Source organism: Lissotriton helveticus, chromosome 11 (assembly GCF_964261635.1).
Source record: "Lissotriton helveticus chromosome 11, aLisHel1.1, whole genome shotgun sequence".
NCBI classification, from domain to species: domain Eukaryota; kingdom Metazoa; phylum Chordata; class Amphibia; order Caudata; family Salamandridae; genus Lissotriton; species Lissotriton helveticus.
This window is the reverse complement of record NC_136072.1, coordinates 44324676-44345063: the sequence shown is the minus strand read 5'-3', so window position 1 is coordinate 44345063 and position 20388 is coordinate 44324676. Positions and strand designations below refer to the sequence as shown.

General features: G+C 49.8%; 1 protein-coding gene across 1 annotated transcript in view; it reads left to right on the top strand.

Annotated features, from left to right (window-relative positions):
* The window catches only part of DRC9 (dynein regulatory complex subunit 9), a 200699-nt gene that overhangs the window by 59261 nt on the left and 121050 nt on the right, over positions 1 to 20388 (top strand). The gene's annotated exons all lie outside the window — the stretch shown is intronic.

The following is a 20388-nucleotide window of genomic DNA, read 5'->3' as shown; positions in this document are numbered from 1 at the left end:
CGCAGGTGCGGCTGAACGGGAAGTGACAAAAAAAGATCTTAGTGGCAAAAGCAGTAACCCACTGAGCTATCCACATAAAATACAGTTCTGTGATATCATTGTACACGTTCTTTGTAGCAGGCACACTAACCCTCTGCGTTACTTTATGGTGAGACAACTCAAAACTGCAAATAGACAAAACACCAATCTCTCTCCAGCAGGCCTATGACTTACTAACTCAGAGTCGCTATCAGTGCTGGGGAAAATGCCTGCTGCCTCGAGCAAGTGCCCGTCTGTGGAGTCATACTCGTAGCAGACAGCTGCTCTGCTGCTGAGATAGGACCTCATTTACGAGGCCCCTAGTGGCACTTTTGCACTGCTGGAGCGTCATCCTTTGACGCTCTTGTGGGGCAATGTGCTGCAGCATATTTACAATGCCACGCCAAGCCACTTTTCGTGGCTTTTTGTAGCCTTGTAGATATGTGCCACTTTCACACAGAACACTGCGTGAAAGGGGCGTTCCATGGGTGTTCACCATGCAACACTCATGGAATCTGAAGCATTCTCACATTACGAGGAATGCATCAGTTTATAATGCCACCCCAGGGGTAGCGTTAGGGAGGTGCAAAGAGGAGAAATGTCCTTATTTCTTCTTGTTTTTTTCCCTGTGTGCTGCAGAAGGCAGCACACATAGAAAGAGGAAAAAAAACTCTTGTGATTGTTTTTGTGCAGGAAGGTGGCCCTTCCTGTGCAAAAGCAATCACCCCTACAATGGTGCAAGGGTACCTGCGTTGTCGCATAGCAGCCCATTGTGTGACTGCACAAGGCAAAAGGACAGGAATGCGCTGTATCTCATAGATACAGCGCATTTCTGCCCTTTTCTTTCGATGCATGGCAGCACTACAAGATTCCTTGTGGCGTTTCCCTACGCCAAAACCTCGTAAATGAGGCCCATGGTGTCACTGTGATGTTCTGCAGACAGGAGTGAGAGGGTAAGAAACCTCATACCAGCATGGAGAAGAGGCAGAGAACTCAGGGTTGCTTTTGGGCAGGCAACTGCCCAGAAAAACACAAAGCTGCCACTGCTGCTCTGAGCCATATTGCTGTGTGTGTGGTGGTGACAGAGTGCCTTGCCTGAAATGAAACAGCAATAGGCAAGGCACCGCTGGATTCACCCACGTGGCTGCCCTGCATGGACGTCATTTAGGGGTCGCCAGAAATCGCAGTTGCGACCCTTGGCTTGCCATTTGGAGCCTTGGCACTGTCTTTTTGACCCCTGACCTCAGAGATGGCAAAATCAGTTCAGGAAGACAGGGACAACTTGTCCATGTGGACATTGGTTGGTGCGCCCGTTTCCTTGTATTCTGGCAATTTTTGGTTACACTAATAGTGAATATAATATATTATATTATTCACTATTAGTGTGATAAAGAATGGAGTACCATTTGCTGGAATATGACTTTCCATAGTAGCTGAGGTATGTAAAATATGTTTTTTAATGTATGTTGTGTGCATGCTTGTGTGTATTTTTGTGAGTGTGTGTATGGGTGAATGTGCGTGTCTGTGTAAGTGTGCGTGTCTGTGTATGTTCACTGGCATTCTCCCCTTGGCATTTTGGTGAATTGACGTTCCTGCTGCACTGTTTCCTTATCGAAGTGGTACAAAAGGGGGTGGTGATGGACGGAGCATCTGAACCAATCAAACACTCACACCCAGTCAACAGATCTGGGTTTACTCCATCACCGATCTTTAGCCCACTCTGCCACCCCAGTTCAGACATGGCCATATGCAAATCAGTCTGAGCCTGTGCCTCATGGGAACAGTCTAGCCCGAACTGCCAAGCCATGTCTTCCGTGGACCGGAAACAAGCTTCCGAGGACCGGTTTCTGGCATTACAGCCGTCTTCAGCCCGGCTTGCTTGAATCCAGTGGCAACGTGAGCAAGGGACTCACATCTGAGCATACCCTGCCAACTTATGGCGAACAAAGTGGTACAAAAGGGGGTGGTGATGGACAGAGCATCTGAACCAATCAAACACTCACACCCAGTCAACAGATCTGGGTGTAATCCATCACCGTTCTTTAGCCCACTCTGCCACCCCAGTTCAGACATGGCCATATGCAAATCAGTCTGACCCAGATGCTTGATTCCGGTCCAGGGAAGGCATGGCTTTGCAGTTCGGGCTGGACTGTACCCATGAGGCACAGAGTCAAGACTGATTTGTATATGGCCATGTCTGAACTGGGGTGGCTTGGTGAGCAAAATAACGATGGATTAAACCCAGATCTGTGACTGGGGGTGAATGTTTTGCCATTGTGCAACATTCCGTCCATCACCTTGTGTGTTTTGCGGTTTCCTTTTCCAGGCGGCTGTAGTTACTGATTGCTTCAGCACCACATGAGATCAGTGAGAATGAGGCAGGCCAGGCTTGATTGGAACTGTAATTCTGGCTTTTTAATTCGTACTATATCAAAGAACACGCACAGCAGAGTTCTCACGGCTCCTCCCTGCCCAGTCCACAGTGTGCCACTAAGACAATTGATTTGCTCTTGGCAGGTTGTACTAGGACCGAAGGTGCTGCCAGAAAGCCAATGTTAGGCTCTCTAGCTGCTTTTGTTATGCAGCCTTGTTAGCGCCTCATAGGGGGTCCAGGAGCTATAATGCATGACTAATTAGTTTTAGATCACTAATGCGCCCCCCAGCTGTAAAATGCGTTAGTCTGACCCCTAATGCATGGTACTTGGCTGGGCTGCTTTGAGGGCAATAACTACCATTAATACAAAGCGCAGCTGGAAGCACTGCTAGGCTCTCAGATGCCTGTCCCTGTGGCTGTGTTTTCGCTTTGTTACTTCTCACTATATCCCAGTGGGCAGATAAGGCTCTTGCTTTAATTGTGTTTTTGTTCTATTGGGTTAATTGCCATGAAAGATACCATGGCTAACATTATCTAGACATCTTTACAGCCACTCAACCATGAGGATACAAGAATACGTCATAGGAACAGAGATGTCCCAAAACAGGAGTGACGAAATCTGGGCTGCCACGCCCACATCTTGCTTCTGGGGTAACTTATGTTCCAGCCTCCACCCTCTACAGTTATGTTGACTAACCATTTTCCTCATCAACCTTTGTTTTCCTCCCACCCAGCCTATTTTCCACGGACTGGCACAGGCTAGGCTCCCCCGCGGTCACCCATAGACAAATACTGCAGGTTGTGTTCGACCACTGCTCATCTCGTCTGTGGTTCTCAGTACAAAAGCACAATGATCGCTAGCACAAATAGGGCCTCTTGTTGCTCAGGGATGGTTTTAGGTTTCTTGACAATGGGCACAAGAGATCGCTAGGAACTTTTGTCCGATTTGGGACCAACTGGCTTCGATAGGTGCCCTTGCAGACATCTAGACACCTGTGACTGCATTTATTGTGTTCGAATATTGTTTTGGCCTCTTTCGTGTGTGCAAGATAGAGGTGACTACTTTGTTTACTTATACCTATTTTTGTCTGTGGTGTTAAGAAATATTGGGGCAGATTTACAATAACTGTCACATCCCTGTGTATCAGCAGAGATGCGCCAGTTATTATGCGCCATGCCTCCGCCACCATGGATGCGCCGCATTTATAATGCGGTGCACCATGGGGCAAAAACGGCACAGATGTGTGACGCATCTGTGCCGTAAAGGCGGCGCAGCTCCAGCAATGCTCTGGGGACCCTATTCTTACAATGCTGCGTCAATCCTTACACCTGCTTCAAGCAGGCGCAGAGTTTTGAAGAAGCATGGGCCCAAAAGTGAACGAGTGAAATCTGCGCAGGAACGTCTCCTTCTGGAGCAGGGCTTTACAACGTGACGCATCTCCCAGATGCGTCACGTTGTAAATACCCCGCATCATGGCGCATCTTTTGCGCCGCCGCTGCGTCACAAAAGTGACGCAACGTGGTGTAAAAGGGGCACTCGGGCTTGTAAATCTGCCCCATTGAGAGTACAATCACCACCACCCTTCAAGAGGCCCAGAGAACCACCAAAGGAGTGGGAAGTTAGGCACGGCATGTTTTTGGCATATGGGGAGGCATTGGAGAGAGTCAACTGCAAGGTACAGCGGATACTTTCATTATTAAACCATGGCATAAGTGGAAAAGTTTTTATAGAATATAATATTTATTAAGAGTTCGTTGGTTTGCTCGGAAGACTTTATATGTTTTCAAACATGTCATAAAACAGAAGGAGAAGGTATATGATAAAAAGAGTTCTAGAAAGATAGACAACCAAATTAGCCCGTCGGAAGCAAAAACAATTAAACTGCCATTTTATACGCAGTGCTTTTGATTGGTTTAGCATTTGGACACTATTTTGATTGTGTTTTCAAAGTGCTGGTGCTGGGATCTCTCCTGGAGTTACTATATGCCCCACTTCCACACAGCCTTGGTGCCCCACCCAGCAAGCATCCTCCTGTTTTGTTCCCTGGGATTCCCTTCCCAACTCTGTGGTACCTCCCCCAGCACTGGCCTTACTCTCTCCCACATATGCTCCCCCCCACCTGTCATGCCTGCCCCCCTCGTACGAGTGGTCTTCGACCATGCGCATTGGTGTCCGAGTTATACACCTGCCACTTCCGATGCAGAGAATTTCAATCAATCAATCAATCAATCATACCACTTGTATAGCGCACTACTCACCCGGGAGGGTCTCAAGGCGCTTGGGGGAGGGGGTCCGTTACTGCTCGAACAGCCAGGTCTTGAGTTGTCTCCTGAAGGCGAGATGGTCCTGGGTTAGCCGAAGGTGGGTGGGGAGGGAGTTCCAGGTCTTGGCCGCCAGGTAGGAGAAGGATCTGCCTCCGGTGGTGGCTCTTCGGATGCGTGGCACGGCGGCGAGGGCGAGGCTAGTGGATCGTAGCTGGCGGGTGGGCGTGTAGAATGTCAGGCGGTCGTTGAGGTACTTGGGGCCCAGGTCGTGGAGTGACTTGTGTGCGTGGGTGAGGAGCCTGAACGTGATCCTCTTGTTGACGGGGAGCCAGTGCAGGTCCCTCAGGTGGCCGGAGATGTGGCTGCGTCGGGGGATGTCCAGGATGAGTCAGGCGGAGGCGTTCTGGATGCGTTGGAGTCTTTTCTGTAGCTTGGCTGAGGTTCCGGCGTAGAGGGTGTTTCCTAGTCCAGTCGGCTGGTGACGAGTGCCTGGGTGACCGTCCTCCTGGTTTCGGTCGGGATCCATCGGAAGATCTTGCGGAGCATGCGAAGGGTGTGAAAGCATGATGAGGAGACGGCGTTGACTTGTCTGGTCATCGAGAGGGAGGAGTCCAGGATGAAGCCCAGGTTGCGTGCGTGGTCCGTTGGTTTGAGTGCGCTGCCCAGGGCGGGGGGCCACCAGGAGTCGTCTCAGGCGGAGGGTGATGGTCCCAGGATGAGGACTTCCGTCTTGTCCGAGTTCAGTTTCAGGCGGCTGTTCTTCATCCACTCGGCGACGTCTTTCATCCCTTCGTGTAGGCTGGTTCTGGCGGTGTTGGGGTCTCTGGTGAGGGAGAGGATCAGCTGGGTGTCGTCGGCGTAGGTGATGATGTTGAGGTTGTGTTGGCGTGCGATGGTTGCAAGAGGTCTCATTTAGACGTTGATGAGCGTGGGGCTGAGTGATGATCCTTGCGGAACGCCGCAGATGACTTCGGTGGCCTCGGATCTGAACGGGGGGAGGCGGACTCTCTGAGTTCTTCCTGCGAGGAAAGAGATGATCCACTCCAGTGCCTTCTCTTGGATGCCGATGTTGTTGAGGCGTTGAACTAGGGTGCGGTGGCAGACCGTGTCGAACGCTGCAGAGAGGATGAGTGCCGCTGTTTCCCCGTTGTCGAGCAGGGCTCGGATGTCGTCGGTGGCTGCGATGAGGGCGGTCTCGGTGCTGTGGTTGGCTCTGAAACCGGACTGCGAGGGGTCGAGGGATCCGTTCGTCTCGAGGAAGGCGGCAAGCTGTCTGTTGACGATCTTCTCGATGACTTTGGCAGGGAAAGGGAGGAGCGAGATGGGGCGGAAGTTCTTGAGGTCGGTGGGGTCCGCTGTTGGTTTCTTCAGTAGGGCACTGATCTCGGCCTGCTTCCAGCTCTCCGGGAAGGTGGCGGTGTCGAAGGAGGTGTTGATGATGTTCCGGAGTTGGGGTGCGATGGTGGAGTCGGCCTTGTTGAAGACGTGGTGGGGGCAGGGGTCGGTTGGAGATCCGGAGTGGATGGTGTTCATCGTGCGGGCTGTGTCTTCGGTGGTCACCGTGGTCCAGGTGCGGAGAGTGGCGGTGGGGGGCGTTGGTTCTCCGGTTGGGTGCGTGGATGGTGCGCCGAAGCTGTTGTGGATGTTGGCGATCTTGCGGTGGAAGAACGAGGCGAGAGAGTTGCAGAGATCTTGTGATGGAGAGATGTCGTTGTTGCCGGTGCTGGGGTTGGAGAACTCCTTGACGATTCTGAAGAGTTCCTTGCTGTCGTGGGTGTTGTTGTCCAGTCGTTCCTTCAGTGATTTCTTCTTGGTGGTGCGGATAAGCTGGTGGTGCTTGCGGGTGGCGTGTTTGAGGGCGGTCATGTTGTCAGTGGTCTGGTCGAGGAGCCAGGCTTTCTCGAGGGTGCGGCAGGTCTTCTTGGAGTCCTTGAGTTCGTCGGTGAACCAGGAGGCCTTCTTGCTTCTGGGTCTGCTGGGAGGGTTCTTCAGTGGTGCGAGGTCAACGGCGCAGGCGGTCAACCACTGCGTGAAGTTGCGGGCTGCTTCGTTGGGGTCCGTTGTGCTGGCGGGTGGGTTCTGGCTGAGGGAGGTGGTGAGCTGGTCGGCGGTGAACTTGCTCCAGCTCCTGTGAGGAACCTGTTGCGGGTGGTGGTGGGTCATGGTTCTTCTGAAGCTGAAGTGGACGCAGCTGTGGTCGGTCCAATGGAGTCCGGTGGAGTGGCTGAAGGTGATGTGCTTGCTGGATGAGAAGACGGGATCAAGCGTGTGGCCGGCGTAGTGGGTGGGGGTGTTGACCAGTTGCCTGAGTCCGAGGTTGGCGAGGTTGTCCAGCAGGGCGGCGGTGTTGCGGTCCTTGTTGTTCTCCAGGTGGAAGTTGAGGTCCCCTAGGAGGATGTAGTCGGCGGAGGGGAGGGCGTGCGGGCTGATGAAGTCAGTGATGTCTTCGCTGAATCGTGTGCGTGGTCCCGGGGGTCTGCAGACGAGGGTGCCTCTGAGCGTCGTCTTTGGGTCGGTGTGTATCTGGAAGTGGAGGTGCTCGGCGGCGGAGAAGGTGTCGTCGGGGTCAGTCGTGATGCGGATGGTGTTCTTGTGGACGATGGCGATGCCTCCTCCGGTCTGGTTGATGCGGTCCCTCCTGATGATCTTGTACCCGTCCGGGATGGCGATGGCGATGTCGGGGGCTGAGGAGGCGTTCATCCAGGTTTCCGTGAGGAAGGCGATGTCTGGTGATGTTGTGTCGAGGAGGTTCCAGAGTTCCACGGCGTGTCTGTGGACGGAGCGGGTGTTGAGCAGGATGCACTTGAGGTGGTTTCTGCTGGTGCTCGGCTTGGCGGGTGCGGTGCAGGTTCGGAGGCAGGTGAACTTGCAGATTTTGCAGGTGAAGGGTCCGTGGGTGCGTTTCGGGGTGGCCCAGCAGCAGGCGGGGTTTCGGCCGGTATCGAGTGCGTTGAGGGCAGCGGCATCGTAGGTCAGTCGGGTCGTCTTGCATCGGCGGGGGCCAGGGGTCCTGGCGCTGGGCACGGTCCAGGCGCAGACGGGCTTGCCTTTGGCGTGCCTTCGGCGCACAATCGGCGCGCCCGCTGCGCGTCAACGCTGCACGTACGTGGGGGCGACATAAGAAGGAGCCGGGAGGGAGGAGCAGCTGGGTGGCGGGAGCGGGGCGGCGAATGGGCAGGGGGAGGCGGGGCCGCAGGGAGGCAGCGGCGGGAAAGGAGGGCAGAGGGCGGCTCAGCGGCGGCTGGGTTGCCCTGAGAAAAAGACGCTAGGAGAGGGAGAAAAAAACGCAGAAAAAGGAAGGCAGCAACAGGCAGCAAAAGGGCACAGCTAGGCAGCTAGGTGAGGGGGAAAAACGAAGAAAAACGAAGGCAGCAACAGGCAGCAAAAGGGCACAGCTGATGGAGGCAGTAGCAGGGGTGTGTGGGGGCGACCTCGCCTGGTTACAGGCTCAGCGGTTCTGTAGCATCCCAGCCCAGACCAGTCAGTCCTCTCGACCCTACCACCACTTCTGACTGCCCTCATGCATCTCTCTCTTCCACGAATGCCCATTCAGCCATGTCTCTAACCTAAGCCTGTATGGTCAGACCCACCTGTGCCATCCATCTGATGGCCTGATGCGGGTTCACCAATACCAGCCACAAGCTTACAAATTTGTTCCACGCATTGCCATTAATCAGGTGCGGGACGCCGCCCAGAAGACCGTGCTTCATGGAGACCTTCACCCTAACGCCAATAGCCTTCTTCAGATGCTACACCATGGATTTCCAATTCAGCACCAAGCAAGTGCACCTCAAGTCATATGTAGGAAGTTGCCTCCCGCAGTGTCACATCTCGGGAACTCATCTATTTTGGCCGGGTGGATTTTGCTCAGGCATGTCGGAAGCAGGTAGATATGATTCAGGACATAGAGTGGCTCAATTTAATCCGGGGATTACTAGACTGCTCCCGAACCTGTGTGCAAGCCCAGGACCAGCCCCCATCCTACACGGGATCCGCAATCTCCTTTTCCCATTTGGCTCTTGTCGACACATGGGGCTTGCCCACGCCCGCCTCAAGAGTCGCATGGAGACCAGTCTGTTAGGGGCACCCCTATATCCAGGACAACCCTGAGGGTGACCGTCTCCTGCGGGCCCTCTGGAAAGCCTGTCCATATTTTCCAGAGAGTCTTGGTCAGCTTGGCAAATTGGAGAAACTGCCCAGGCCCTACCCCGAATCACTGCAGTGCCTCATGGAATGCAACACTCTTGCTGCCCTCGCACAGCTCTCCCAGCACCACACACCTGTCCATAAACATGTGAGCAATGATTCACAGAAAGGGCTGCAGCCACCATAGCGGAAACTGATGCGAAAAGGGAGGTTTGTGGAACATGACCTCTACCATCGTCTCCCATGCCTGAGCCACTCGCCTCGCGATATACGGACATTGGATAGACGGTCGAGCCCCGCTACAAGGCTCACTGGTAAATCCTCCGCTCCTTGGACCCCCTCAGCAATCGCTTCTCCCAATTTTCATCTGCAGCGCACCATCTAGCTTTGTGCTGGAGCAGCGCCGCCAAATAATACAGCTCCAGACCCGGAACCCCTGAGCCCCCTCTCCTCTACATCCAATTTTAAAATCCCCAAGCTGACTCCGCTTCTCTTTCCTGCCCACACCAGAGAGACCAATAAACGATCTCATTTCTTAGTAGCTCAGGGTATGGGACATTGTGCGTTCTGAAGCGCATATCATCATTGCGTTAGGACTACCATTTTCGCTTGACGACTCTTCCTCTCATTGATAGCGGGGTTTGTTCCAAAAGAGTATGGAAGCATGCAGGACCCTACCCATGTTTCAGTGGTGCTACTGCTCTGTCTCACATCCCACCTGTATCCCCAGCTAGCAAAATCTCTCAAGCTCCCATCTCAACCCAACAGCAGAGAGCTATTCTCATGGTCTGCTCTCCAAGCCAGCTAGTGGGAACACATGGAGCATCCCCAGATTAATATATATATCCCTACGCTGCCTCAAAGCTCCGCAGCTCCTCTAGAAAACAGGGCACCGATACCTCTGGCTGCCATAGGTAGAACAGAGCATTGTCTGCATACAGTGAGATAACAAGCTCCATGTCTCCCACACAGATACCACACTACCCTACTCCCTTTGTAGGCGGATGGCTGGTGGCTCCATCACAAGTCAAATAGGTGGGGAGAGGGAAGGCAGCCCTGCCTGGTACCACGCTCAATATTCCAAAATGTATCCCTTGGGTCAAACCTGGGCCACCGGGCTAGAGTATAATGAGGAGGCCCACCCTCTAAACTTGGGGCCAAACTCCATCTTCGAGAGCACTGTATACAAAGGTTGTAAGCGTGTATTCCTCCTTTCCCAAATTATTATATTCCAATCCCATCAATGGGTACTTCCTTAGATACTACAGTACCAACTGATTGATGTGAGCAAATTTCTTTTTTATTAGTGTTCACTCAAGATTTCATCCTTGAATGCTCATTTTTCATTTATCCATTAAGCAGTTGATTCATACAGCAAAGGACAGAACAGCCGACACGTGTTTCGCCATGTTTGGCGAGTGGAGCCAGGGCTTTCTCAAGGCTATTTTTTAGTCTTTTCGTCAAACAGCAAAGCATTGTTTACACAGTCACATGATGTAGCATGAATCATCCGTAGTCCTATCAAAAAAATTCAGAAACGACAGCACGTCAGTTAGAAAGTCCCTGGGTAAATCCGCAGTATCACTGCCTTGAGAAAGCCCTGGCTCCACTCGCCAAATAGGGCGAAACACGTGTCAGCTGTTCTGTCCTTTGCTGTATGAATCAACTGCTTAATGGATAAATGAAAAACGAGCATTAAAGGATGAAATCTTGAGTGAACACTAATAAAAAAGAAATTCATCATGGACAGTGGGCGATAAGAGCCAACCAGGGTAGGGTCCCTGTCTGACTCAGGGAGCATCACAACCACTGCTTCCCGCCTTGACTGCGGCAGTGCGCACCGGTCATTCGACTTCTGAAAGACCGCCAACAACCAATCCACAAGCAGATCTCCATACATTTGTTGGAACTCCATTGGGAGCCCATCCGTTCCCAGAGACGGATTCCTGGGCATGGCTTTAATAGCCAGTTTTAACTCCTCTCTGGTCAGTTCCACTTCTAAGGTCACCACTTGATCTGCTTGCAGCCGAGGAAGAGCCAGCGTCTCCAAAAACACCAGACATCGCTCACTCTCTAGTCTTGGCAGCTGCTTGTGGAGCTCCGTTAGCTCTTCTTGCAGTGTAGCATTAATCGTAGCATGAGATGCCAGTGTCACTCTCTCAAGTTTCAATGCCAAAATCAGGGGCACTGGGGTCTCACATATCAGCAGCTTTGCCAAAAACCAGCCTGGTCCATCCCCATGGAGATGCTGCCTATAGACCTTGAGGGTAAGCTGGTCTAGACTGTCCCAAGTTTCCCCATGGACCACCGCACCTTTAGTGAGTCAACCTCTGCTCAGGGGTGTGCCCAGCCCTGCCCTCTGTGGATGCGCCATTTTATCTTCCTGATTACGCAAATCTCTTTGCATCCGACACTTCATACTGTGGATTTTACAGAGGCACACCCCTCCGGATGAGCACTCTCATTGCATCCCATTAGGTAGCTCTCAAATCAGTCGACCCCCAATTGTCCTCCAGGTCACCCTCCATCATGTCCTTCAGATCAGCCCTAAGCACCACATCCCCAATGCCGCCGAGCCGTCAGGTGGGAATAGGAGGGCTGCGCTGAGCCCAATTGTACACAAGTAGAACCAGTGCATGATTAGAAAGAAACCAAACGTATCTTCCACATGGAATCTTAGGTCTACTGTTCAGCCAGGTCTCCTGGATATTGTATCTATATTTTGCTTGATATACATTGAAAGTTGTGTAATGTACCATGTATCTTGATCAGCATTGAACCTTATGTTATTTACTCTATTTTTGTAACTAAAACACTTACCTTGTAAAGCACTCCGATGCCCACAAGGGTCTGGTTTGCGCTATATAAAACTTTCAAATATACATATACCCAAATGAGACACCTATGAAACCCCTGCAGCCAGGAGGTTCAGGAGCAGAATCCTGTCCGGTCTATGGTACATGTGTTGAACCGGTAAATGAACTGTGAATTCCTTTCAGAGAGGAGTGCTCTGCACCTCCAGATATCCACACAATCCACCAACTCAACCAGTGTTTCTGTCACCCCTGCCTTTGCGCAGAGATGATCTGTCCATAATTCCAATCCACCACACAATTGAAGTCCCCAGCCCATATCAGTGGCATCCCCAGGTATTGCATCAATACATTGAGCATTGACACTAGTATCTAAAGGTAATGAGGAGAAGGTGCTGGGACGGCAATACATCGCTCATTAGTTGGTTTCAGTCATCCAGGGGTGGAGACCGGTTCGTCAAACGATCTTAATGTGTGAGGCTCTGAAGAAGAAGGAAAAGGCTAGATGGTACTGGCTATTGGTGGAGTTATCGGATGGGGTCTTCAAACTTCCAAGTGACCTTTGGGGAAAGAGCTTGCCAGGGATACAGCTGGAAGACCTATGGCAACTATCTTAACTTTCTTTATTCCAAGGTACAGCCCGCCAATTTAAAAAGAACCCACACCTTCTGTCTTCGTAGTGTATATTGGACGCCCTATAGATTATCGAAGCTGGGGAAAGGAAGAAGGATGAGGTGTGTAAAATGTATGATCAGCAAAAAAAAGAGTGTCTTGTGGTATCAATGAGATCACACAAAGGAGCAATGAAAAGGGGGAAACGGCCTCACTCAGGACGTTTAAGAAAGCCCTCACTCATCACATGGTGATGACATGCTTCATCATCGGGCCCCACTAAAGAGGCCGAGTGCCTCTTTAGTGTGCTTCAACGCCAGATTTACTGCGGAGCGGGATTTTGTGAGTACAGGGCGTGCGGTGAGAAATAAACAATTAGTAGTGATTAAAAATGTCTGTAGTGTATCAAAAAGTAATTTATTATGTGATCACTTAGGACATATTATTAAAATAGTGTGTGGGAAAACAGTCCACATTTAATTGTGTGGTTATTTCCTTAATTGTCAGTCAACATGTTTCTGCCTTTAAAACGGTGTAAAATTACCAGGCATTCATCAGGACTCTGTAAGTGTACTAAACCCTGGTGGTATGGGCACGCTAAGGCTCACCCTTACCTAGGGACGTGAAAGTGAAAAAGGAAAAGGTGAAAAAAGTGCAAAAAATTAGGAAGAAAAACTGTCTTCCTAATAACTCCTGGTTTAGGAGGCTTCCTGCATTAAGGTTTCTGCACCTGTAAAGAAGAAAGAACATAGACGTACATAAAGGACAAGACAAACAGTTAATGGATGTTCTTAATCACAATTGTCGATCTATGGTGCTCCAATCGTCGTGACAAGACAGTGTGTGGCGCTATAGCGATATGTTTATCACCACCTCTGTCCCTGGGTTAATATGCACTATTCACTGTGGAGTGCAGCGTGCTAGAAGTGAAAGAATTGGGGGTAATGGGTATTGATTAAAAACGGAAGAGAGTCTTCCTAAAAGCGATCAATATGCTAGAAAAGTCAAATGATCGCTACAAAGGTAAATTAAAAATGTCTCACTTTTGTGGTGTAACAGGGGTACACCATGGGGCACAGGAGGGGGGGGGGGTGGTAGCGTAATTGGCACACCCTTAGTAAAAGGAATAAACATACAGTGCGTCAGAAAAGTTAGAGTAGAGGTACTTAGCTCCGTGATATGTCGCCAAACGCACGTTCGTCACAATCTGCTGGATTACTTACGCCCTCGATGCTCGGCACCCTCAGTATACCTGCATTACCCTCAGACTGGACCCCGAAGATCAAGAGCGGGGCCCGGTAGACAGCTAATGAGTGTGTGGCAGCGAGGCATCGATCGCTTCCGGGGGGCGGGGCCCCCCTTTTTAGGGGGAAGGGGGGGGGGGGCGGTGTGCGATGTTGGAGCCAATCAGAGGCTAATACGTCATAGTGACGTGGTTGGTCACATGTTCTGATGTCACGAACAGAGGTTCGGTGGGTTACCACAGTAACCGTTTTGCGAGCCCTTCAGAGAATGGTAACTTTATTGATTCAGAGAGGTCAATCAAACATACAACGGATCTTCTATATGGATGCAGAGATCTATAAAATGTCAAACCAAAGGCCCTGCGTAATGTGGCCGTTTCATGTGTTTAGCCGGGGAGAAAAACTATACCGGCAGAAAAACGAAAGATCTTGAATGCCAGCGGGGTCAGGCACACGAAAGAACACAAGAAACGGCCACATTACGCAGGGCCTTTGGTTTGAGATTTTATAGATCTCTGCATCACTATAGACGATCCGTTGTCCGTTTGATTGACCCCTCTGAATCAATAAAGTTACCATTCTCTGAAGGGCTCGCAAAACTGTTACCGTGGTAACCCACCGAACCTGTTCGTGACATCAGAACATGTGACCAACCACGTCACTATGACGTATTAGCCTCTGATTGGCTCCAACATCGCACACCGCCCCCCCACTAAGGCAGGCCCCGCCCCCCAGAAGCGATCGCTGCCTCGCTGCCACACACTCATAAGCTGTCTTCCGGGCCCCGCTCTTGATCTTCGGGGGTCCAGTCTGAGGGTAATGCAGGTATACTGAGGGTGCCGAGCGTCGAGGGCGTAAGTAATCCAGCAGATTGTGAAGAACGCGCGTTTGGCGAAATATCACGGAGCCAAGTACCTCTACTCTAACTTTTCTGACGCACTGTATGTTTATTCCTTTTACTAAGGGTGTGCCAATTACACTACCACCCCCCCTCCTGTGACCCATGGTGTACCCCTGTTACACCACAAAAGTGAGACATTTTTAATTTACCTTTGTAGCGATAGTTTGACTTTTCTAGCATATTGATCGCTTTTAGGAAGACTCTCTTCCGTTTTTAATCATTACCACCAATTCTTTCACTTCTAGCACGCTGCACTCCCAGTGAATAGTGCATATTAACCCAGGGACAGAGGTGGTGATAAACATATCGCTATAGCGCCACGCACGGTCTTGTCACGACGATTGGAGCACCATAGATCGACAATTGTGATTAAGAACATCCATTAACTGTTTGTCTTGTCCTTTACGTACGTCTATGTTCTTTCTTCTTTACAGGTGCAGAAACCTTAATGCAGGAAGCCTCCTAAACCAGGAGTTATTAGGAAGACAGTTTTTCTTCCTAACTTTTGGCACTTTTTTCACCCTTTCCTTTTTCACTTTCACGTCCCTAGGTAAGGGTGGGCCTTAGCGTGCCCATACCACCAGGGTTTAGTACACTTACAGAGTCCTGATGAATGCCTGGTAATTTTACACCGTTTTAGAGGCAGAAACACGTTGACTGACAATTAAGGAAATAACCACACAATTAAATGTGGGCTATTTTCCCACACACTATTTTAATAATATGTCCTAAGTGATCACATAATAAATTACTTTTTGATACACTACAGACATTTTTAATCACTACTAATTGTTTATTTCTCACCGCACGCCCTGTACTCACAAAATCACGCTTTGCAGTAGATCTGGCGTTGAAGCACACTAAAGAGGCACTCGGCCTCTTTAGTGGGGCCCGATGATGAAGCATGTCATCACCAGGTGATGAGTGAGGACTTTCTTAAACGTCCTGAGTGAGGTCGTTTCCCCCATTTCATTGCTCCTTTGTGTGATCTCATTGATACCACAAGACACTCTTTTTGCTTATCGAATATAACCGATGAATAAGAGTGTTACTGGATACTCCCTACCTCTCCTTTTGTTGATATATGTGTGTGTAAAATGTAGCCAAGAGAAAGCAGATGACATTCATATGTTCCTGGAGTGTCCTGTGATTCAAACATTTCGGGGAGACCCAAGTAGAGATATTTCATCAGAGAACTCCAGGTAAGTCTGCCTCTTGGGTTCTTTGGCTTATAACTCCTGCATGCTGATTTTACTAATTAGGAAAAAAAACGTTTTTTATTTGACTCTCTTGGCTCGGCAGGAGATCTGTAAGAAGGGGGATCAGTAATTTGCCACCCAACGAAATAGACTGGATAAAATCCATTAAAAACATAAGTTTTGATAGAGCATTAGTAAGAAAAAGGAACATATTCTGGTCTCCAGCTCTAAAGTGGCTAGATCTTAGTTGAAAGGAGGGGGTTGAGGGAAGGTTTGGCCCAATGATTATGCCTTCTCATATTTTGGTTTCCTATTTCTCCTGGATGGTGTGCAGTTCGGCCAGGGCAGAGAATTAAGGGACAAGTGTATGGGATAATAGCCGTGGTAAAAATAAATAGCTCTGGTAGGTGCTAGTTTAGGGGGGCCCAAAGCTGGACACCAAGGTAATGAGGACCCAAAAAAATATACACAAAAAATACCTATTGCGTTTGTTTTATCAACATCTTAATCTTGTACACAAAGTTACATTTCTTCTACAATCTCTCTTAGATATGATCTCAGAATGACAATGCTGCCCTCTTCTGGTAACAAAATTAAGCACACTTGACTCTCACAAAGTTACTAATGAACAGAGAAGCTACAACACTTCAGCCATACACATCCACAGTGCTACTCTCTTCTTACACCACCAGGCATCAGACTTGCCCCCTGCTCTTCTCCCAGGTTGACCTCTTTACAGCCCATCTTTCACTACGCTAGACCCCAGCCACCTTTCAGCGTGGGCTATTTTCCCTCCCGGTAAGCACTCCAGCTCCTTTCTTTTAACAGGTCCTCTTCCTACAGACACAGCAGCCCATGCAAGGTTTTGCGAGGCAGTGTGCAAGCAGGCCACGGTCTCCCGCGGGGCTGCTAAACAAACACGGGTAAGCTTTTCCTTGATCACCTCAGTCAGTTCCATGAGCTGCTCTTCACAGTTCTCTTACTCGAGACTGACACGGGAGGGAAGAGGCCTTCAAGCAGAAGACAAGTCATTTGGTCTGTAGTTGTGCTGTGTGAACATATCTACCTTTAAATCCTTTGATAATGCAACAACAAAAAAACCAGAGGGCTACTGATGTCCAAAGCAGACCAGAGGAAGGGAACACCTACACATTCTGCACAATAGCAGCGTGGTATACAGACTACTACTTCCACCAACCCAGACTACACCGGTGGCGAGTGAAACCAAAAACACCCTACAGCATACTGACAGTAGGTGGGGAATTTCAAGCCTGTGCTCCTAGTAGGAGTGGATGCAGACACACTGATGGGAAAAGGATCTTCAGCAGGCTCCCTCTAGCCTTCCTACTCTAAAACCCCAAACAGCTCACATGGTACTACCCAGGGAGAGTCACAGGAACCACAGTGCCAGCCCCAATGGTTCACTATACATGAAAATCTGCCTTGGTTACTGGGTGATCCCAGGCCCAACAGCTAGATGAGCATAATGTCCCAATGTCCGTATAGGAGCACACATTGGACTCATGAACTATGCAGTGTTCACTGCTGCTCTCTGCTCTCCCTTATTGCACTTGCCTTTGACCTACATCTCCCCACGCTCTTTCCAGTGGTCTCCACACCTCTCCTCAGATTGCTTTCTTCTCCATATTGTGTCTGCCTTTCTCTGGAGCTCTTCTCTTCTAACCTGCTCACACTCCTATCAGGTTCCTGTGCTCTACCCTCACCTATGTGCACCCCACTTCATATCAGCAGATCACCTCTCTTCCTCTTTGCCATGTGTGGCATGGTCGATCACATCTCATAGGTTTTATCCAGCTCACCACCGGCAACTGGACCTGCACCCATGGTTGTCATTCAAGTGCCACGGACCCCCTGGCACCACTGGTGGGAAAGGCAAAGCCAAGAACAGAAGGTAAACAGGACTGTGAGGTGCACTGTTTACTTTCTGCATCTCAGACTAGACCGGAGGCATTAAACTGTTTATTCTGCAACAAATAACTACAGCAGTGCTATGTATACTCTGCTAAATACTTTTAAAAGAAAACGTTGCCCTGTTTTTGGACACACAATATTTGTACCAATAAAAATCACAACTCGTCTTTGAATAAGTGATTATAGATGCAAAGGAAGAATGCAGGCCAATAACATAGTTCACTTTCAGTATATATCTATATGAATATGAAGCAATTCAGGTGGATAAAACCACTATTTTTATTCTTTACACTAGATCAAACAATAAGTCATGACCATATTATAAATAATTTGGCTTCTCTGTGCAGTTGTGTTTTTCGGTTTCTGCATTCTCCTCTTGCAACACAAAAAAAAGAGAAATATACAATCATCCGATCACGTCAGCAGCCTATTTAAAATGTAGGTGTGTATTAAATCAACACTGATCTAGGTTAGGGCCGAGGGGGGCTCAGGGATGCGCCGAGACCCGGCAACCTCCCTCGACACCACAGGGACTGCCGCAGGAGGTTGCAGTGAAGTAGAGGCCACACCCCAACAGCACGACATCCTCCGAACCAGTCGGCACCAGAGCTATGCGACGCCGCGGAGGGCCCCGCACACTGCAAGGGATCCGCTGACGCCCCAGGAAGGGAAGCCAGCGAGGCCTGCAAAGCCGCCGCATATATCTCCATCTGGGCTCTAGTCACCCCCACACAGTGAAACAGCGGATGGGGCCCCGCAGAGAGCCCACGCCCCCAACAGGCCGGGAACCAATCCTCGTGGACAAAGTGCGACACTTAGCAATAGGTGGGCGACTCTCGCAGCCTGGGAGAAAGACGATGCCGAAGACTGAGGCGACTGTTCCTAAAACCCTTCGCAGGGGCCTGGCGTGGGGACGCCACCGACCTGGACATGCGAGCCGAGAGAAGTTTCATCCAGCGCTCCCGCCGGGACTTCGGTTTCATCTGCTGGCACGACTCACTATCAGTGGAGTTGTGGTGTTCCTCCAAACACCACACGCTGATAGGGTGAGGACCAGTCACCGACGTCTGGTTCGCACAAGACGAGCAAGTCTTTAAGCCCGAAGGCATTCGCACAGTTCCCACACACACGCAAAAAGGGCAAGGCCTGAAAAGGACCGGAGCACAATCCGGATCCGCGCTGCACGCGTAAAAGGAAAAAACTGACATAGGTGTGCTGGGGTGGGACTTGTGATCTCGCTGACGTTACGTACGCAGACCACTAATCCTGTTTGGGTTCCTGAGTAGCGTGCTACTCCTAGAAAAGCACGTTGATTCCTCATCAGGGGTACCAAGCGCTATATAAATGCAAACCCCTACCTTTGTTATTCCTCAACTATCCTTTTCAACCCAAATGACAGACAAGCATGCCCACCTCTCAAAATCTTATTTCCTGGTTGAGTTCCAAAGTAGCGTGTTACTCAGCGAAAATCGCTTTGACACCCCATCAGGGGCTACATAAAAGGAACTACGATTACTTGCTTAAGAAAGACGTTCCATTTGGCACTTTTTTTAAATCAGCGGCTAATTTTTTTTATAGAATCATCTTTTTTTAAATGATTAAGATTTCATTTTTGCCTTTTTGTAGGCTAAAAATATTTGCTATGTACTATAGTACAAAGTCGTGTATACATGTACACATGTCTTTAAAAGTGGTCCAGGATCCCCGTGTATGGGCAAGACTATTCAGTGTTTAGGACTATGGTGATTCCCCTGGAAGAGAACAAGGATTACAGAGGATTCATTTTTCCTTCCTCAATCCTTTCTTCATTCTGGTAGTTGTCATGGCAGAGAGGACTCCCACTTACGTCATTATGCACCATTTAGAGGTAATATATTGTATTTTGTCCGATTTCAGGGTTATGATACCTGTGGGTTTTAGGTGCTGTAGTCCTTACATTTTTTTTGACTAAAATCGCAATGTACAACAAGCACTCCAGTCCAAGGATGGCACAAACTTGGCAGGCCGTGAAAGGTTTGTGTTTAAACTGCGAACTGTTGGTCATACTAGGTTTAACCCCTTGCCTGCTCATGACGGAACCACGCCGTCATGAGCCATGGGCGACGTGTGCTCATGACGGCTTGTTTCCGTCATGCGGCCGCCGCTCCGCCCACGCAGCATTAAAACGCCACCTGTGCGGGCAAATTAATGAGCGGGCAGGGCGTGATGGAACCACGCTGTCATAAGCACATGACGGCGTGGTTCCGTCATGAGCACAGCAGTGCCACGCTCACCCCCGCGGCAAAATTTGCACCGAGGCCAAGGGGTTAACGAGCGATCAGGGGCCTCGCTGTTTTCAAGGATTTCCCTCGACCCACTGCAGAGTTTAACAAGGCTGGTTCGGTTCGTGTTAGACGAGCAGTTTGCTAGTGGTTGGATGAATTTTTTATTGATATGAAAGGGTGTTTTGTTTTGTTTATTTACCACTCAGTGCATGCCTGCGACTCCCTAAGAGAAAGAGGTGTAAAGTAATTGTCTTAATCGATCAACGCTACCTTTGTACTTCTGAGGTCAATAAAGCAATTAACTACCTAGCTGAGTAAAATACAGATAAGTTATGTTAACCAATAGGCAAGATGATCCCGTTCTTTTCCACATACCACACTCAATTATGCCCAACACTCAAATTAGCCCATTTATTAAATCCAACCCACAGGAGAAATACAATCCACCAGAAATGTGTAGCCGTTCCCAATGCATGTCCTGCTTGAAAGCGGGTCTTCTGCATTTTGGTTTTTGAAAAAGACTTTCGCGTTCACCCTGCTAGAGTGGGCACGCCGGTTCTTCAGTACTGCATCATCACATATTAGGGTACCAGGTCAGATGTGATCCTGGCGGCACCCCC